Source organism: Spermophilus citellus, assembly GCF_964194105.1.
Source record: "Spermophilus citellus genome assembly, chromosome: 10".
Taxonomy (NCBI): domain Eukaryota; kingdom Metazoa; phylum Chordata; class Mammalia; order Rodentia; family Sciuridae; genus Spermophilus; species Spermophilus citellus.
This window is the reverse complement of record NC_138197.1, coordinates 75,612,280-75,617,208: the sequence shown is the minus strand read 5'-3', so window position 1 is coordinate 75,617,208 and position 4,929 is coordinate 75,612,280. Positions and strand designations below refer to the sequence as shown.

The 4,929-nt window shown below is 32.9% G+C and overlaps 1 pseudogene across 1 annotated transcript; it reads left to right on the top strand.

The window, feature by feature from the left end:
* Positions 1-3,376: 3,376 nt before the first annotated feature.
* Positions 3,377-4,494, top strand: LOC308658255 (olfactory receptor 6C75-like; annotated as a pseudogene). Its single transcript has 2 exons — positions 3,377-3,848; positions 4,049-4,494. The product of its transcript is annotated as an olfactory receptor 6C75-like (transcript).
* The last annotated feature ends 435 nt before the right edge of the window (positions 4,495-4,929 follow it).

Sequence of the window (4,929 nt, the reverse complement as noted above, 5' to 3'; positions counted from 1 at the left end):
GAGCCCTGAGTTAAATAAAACCCTAACAATAATGATGTAAAAGGAGTCTTTTCAGTTAAAACCAGTGTATAATAACCTGGGGAAGAATATTGTTTGCATTGGACTTGGATAAGTAACTCTGAGATTTTTAAGTAATATAAAAATTCTTACTTATTTCAGTAAGAGTAAAAAATTAGCTTTAATTCAAAACTTAATAAATATACCAAATAATTACTAAATGAATAAATGGTAGTAATGATAATCATGATTAGATTTCTATTTTATCAGAGAAACTGTAAAAGCTTAAAGGTAATCTTATATCTTTTATGATGTAGAATAATGGAGATTGCTTTAGGCCATTCTAAACCATCACAATGAGTGCTTAATTTTTCCCTAAAATATGAAAAGTCATGCCTTCACAGTTTTGTCTGTTGCTAGAGTGTCAATCTCTATTACTCTGCTGTTTTGTTTCTTCTCCCTGTGAAATCATAGATTATGAAGAAAATGGATATTATTCTAAGCCTTCCTAAAATTTGATTTCAGACCACTATCATTCATGTATTGCATTTGAAATTGAATACTAATTTGGACTATTATTTAACACATGGGGTCTGAGAATACCAGTCTCCATGGTACCTTTTGTTTATCTATTCAACTAATCCCAGGGAGTTCATTGTAAATAAGGAAGACAAAATTAAGGCCCACCTGAATAACACTGCTTCTGCACAGAAGGTCACATCATCCATCTTGTCCATCAGGCTTGGGAAGACACTCCAATTAGCCTTCACTTTAACCTAACTTATGTCAAGTATCAAGATAATACTTGTTTAAATGGCATGGGTAAGGTAACCTGGGACCCTCCATCCATTGAATATTTGCGTCAATGTATGCAAGTGGATTAATGTGTACTATTCTTGTGAACATTGTAGGGGGCTCTTGAAATTGACTTTTAATAAATATCTTGATGATTGGTTACAAATATAAAGTTACAGAGGAAAAGCAGATAAAAATCTGTTGAAAAATTCTGACATACACATTTTTAGACAAATTAATAAGTCATTAGAAATGTCATTGACTAAACCAGTCATATTTACCAAAAAACTAAGTATTTTTTAAGAATATAATTTTTCTTTAATAAAACATACTTGTATGTATACAGCCAATTTCTGTTATACACATTGTATATAATTAAAATGAAACCACACAAATTGTATGAAATATATAAGTTAAAGACAATTTCAAAAATTCTGTCAGTCAATAATATCATGTAATACTTTTGTTCATTATAGCATGAATATTTAGTCACTGATTGGAATATATAATTTGTGTGTGTATGTGTCTGTGTTTATGTGTCTAGATATCAGGTTGCAATCATTTATACCATAGTCAATGCCAGAAATTTAGAAATAATGAGATCCAAAATAATAACTTGATAGTTTTTAAGATAGAGCAGATAAGCTTTATATTTTAGTTTTGCTCAATATGAATTTTATGGAGTGTAGCACCCATCATATAAAAATAGAAGACAAAAATCTGTTTATCATATGAGAACAAAGAGAGCAGATAATGAAAAGTTGGAATATATGCCTTCCAGAACATTTATAGATAAAAATTGGGGTAAAATTGATTCAATTATTAAACCAGTTCACTGATCCTGAATAAATGTTTTTCTGTTCTGGAGCACTGATAACTATGGAAAACATAGAAAGGAAAAGAGAAATACAGACGTAGGCAATTTGTCTGGATACTTAAGAATTTTGAAAATGATCTTATGTGAAAGTATATCTGAAAAAATTAAATAACTTTTAACATGAACAAACAAATTTTGTATAACACCAAGAGTGCTATGAAATGCAAAAGAAAATAGTTTTTTTCCCTTCAAATCTTACCTTGAATATTGAACTATCCCATTCATCATCCATAAAAAAAGAAATAATATGGGAAAGTGCTTTGTTGTTTGGAAAAGAAGACAAATAGGAGTGTCTCCAGTTTAGAAAAGTAAAATTGGTGAAAATTTAAATTTAAGTATGGCTTTATATAACAGAGGCCATTTTTTTTTAAAGAGAGAGAGGAGAGAGAGAGAGAGAGAAAGAAGAATTTTTTAATATTTATTTTTTAGTTTTCGGCGGACACAGCATCTTTGTTGGTATGTGGTGCTGAGGATTGAACCCTGCGATGCGAGTGCGCTACCGCTTGAGCCACATCCCCAGCCCAGAGGCCATTTTTTTAAAATAATTTTAATTGTAAATGGGTTTTTAAATTTATTTAATTAATTTATTTATTTATATGTGGTGCTAAGGATTGAACCCAGGGCCACACTCATGCCATGTAAGCACTCTACCACTGAACCACATCTCCTGCCATACCAGAGGCCATTTTAACAGATTGGTAGCTGTCATGCAGTACAAACTTTGGACTTAGACTGGTAGTATACTCCCATTCATTAGACATCTCCATATATTATTATCCTGTACACATTGCTTTGGATGACTGACTTATCCTGATAGTTTGTAGTGGTTTGAATGCAGGAAGAGAAATACATTTGTTAAAGTACAAAATATTTTTTAATGAAGAGGAAAACAACATCAAAACGTACTATGTTACACGGAGAGTGAATTCTCAAGTGTTTTTGTGTTTGTTTGTTTTTGAAAAGATGTTACTCTCAAAATTTTTATTATTTTTCTTTGTTTTCAATGAATATATTGAAATATTCAAAAGACAGAGATTTATACTAAAATTGTGAAAAATATAATAAAGAAAATAAAGGAATAACTAATATTTGTGATAACTGATTTTAAAATGTATTTTGTGTCAATGTACTAAAAAATCGTTTTTCTCTAAAACAACAAATAGGAATTGTTTTAAAATTATATATGTTAACATGTTATTCTGTTTTGTATATGTTTAAGGTGTACAATCATGTTTTCATAAATAAATAAATAAATATGCTTAGTAAAATGATTACTAAGTCATTTGTTTGTTTTCTTATCACAAGAGCACCTAAAATTTGCTCTCAAATCACATTTTTAGGATACAATATAGTATTAATTATATTACCAATATTAGTTCTCTAGTCTTATCTATTCTTCATACCCCCAAATCTGTACCTTTTGAAGATATTACAATATATATTTTAAATATACCATAATATAAAAGTATTTATAAGTATATACATCTACACAAACAATGGAATATTATTCAGCTTTATAACAAAGATACTTCCTCATTGGCATTTGTGACATCATGGATAATCCTGAAGGACATTATTCTAAGTGAAATAAGCCAGACACAGAAAAAAAATATTCTTTCTGTTTCTTTATTAGGATAGTAGATTTCTTATTTTTTCACATACTTTACAATTAACCTAGAGGACACCTTGATAAAGAGAAAAAAAATAATGAGAAATTCCACTGCAGTTGACAGATTTTATTCTTCTTGGACTGACAAAGGACCCACGATGGAGGGTTGTACTTTTCGTGTTTCTTCTTGTTACCTACATGCTAAGTGTGACTGGGAACCTGATCATTATCATCCTCACCCTTTCAGATCCTCATCTGCAGACTCCCATGTATTTCTTCCTTCGGAACTTCTCCTTCCTAGAAATATCGTTCACATCTGTCTGCATCCCCAGATTCCTTGTCACTATTGTGACAGGAGACAGAACCATTTCTTACAACGGTTGTGTGACTCAGTTATTCTTTTTTATCTTCTTGGGAGTGACAGAATTTTACCTCTTGGATGCTATGTCCTATGATCGCTACGTGGCCGTCTGCAAACCTCTTCATTACACGACCACCATGAGCAGCAGAGTCTGCATCCTTCTTGTCTTCAGCTCATGGCTTGCAGGATTCCTGATCATTTTTCCACCAATACTCCTTCTATTTTTTTTTAAAAGAGAGAGAGAGAGAGAGAGAGAGAGAGAGAGAGAGAGAGAGAGAATTTTAATATTTATTTTTTAAGTTTTCGGCGGACACAACATCTTTGTTTGTATGTGGTGCTGAGGATCCAACCTGGGCCGCTGGAATGCCAGGCGAGCGCCCTGCTGCTTGAGCCACATCCCCAGCCCCCAATCCTCCTTCTGCTGCAGTTGGATTTTGGTGCCTCCAATAGAATTTATCATTTTATCTGTGACTCTTCCCCAATTCTGCAGCTTTCTTGCACAAACACTCACTTTCTAGAACTCATGGCATTCTTTTTAGCTGTGGTAACACTCATGTTCACCTTCACATTAGATATTCTCTCCTACACAAATATCATCCAATTTTGAAAATTCCTTCTACAAATTAAAGGAAAAAAAGCCTTTTCCACTTGTTCCTCCCACATGATAGTTTGGCAGCTGCATCTTCATGTACATTAAGCCCTCTGCAAGGGAGAGGGTGACGTTAAGCAAAGGAGTAGCTGTGCTCAACACTTCAGAGGCTCCTCTCCTGACCCCTTCATATACCCACTAAGAAATCAGCAAGTAAAGCAGGTCTCAAGAGCATGGTTCAGAGGATGGTATTTTATGCAAGTTAATGAATGTGATTATGTGGGAAAATGGACCTCTTGAGGCAAAACTGAATGAAATATTACCTATAAATTCTTTCTGAACACCTCATTTTGCTTCTTTGCTTAGACATATTTATATATCACCAACACCTCTTGTCCCAGTTAGCCTAAAAACAGAGTCTTAACTATTTTAAGGTAATAGATAGAGCACTTGATTTTGCACCTGTGTAGTTAAATTTTAGGTAAATCAATAATCCCTACTGTTTCTCTTATCAAATCAGGATAGATTGAGAATTTACTCATAAAATCATTTTCTTATGAGCAGTTTGTGTTGACTGTTCGTGTCCTCAGTAAGGCCTCCAATTAGCAGCAGGCTATCAGTAACTAATCTTTGGGAGAGTCAATGTTAGACATTAATTTTAAACTGTGCAGGGATTCATCAACCCTAACCCCAGAATTGTT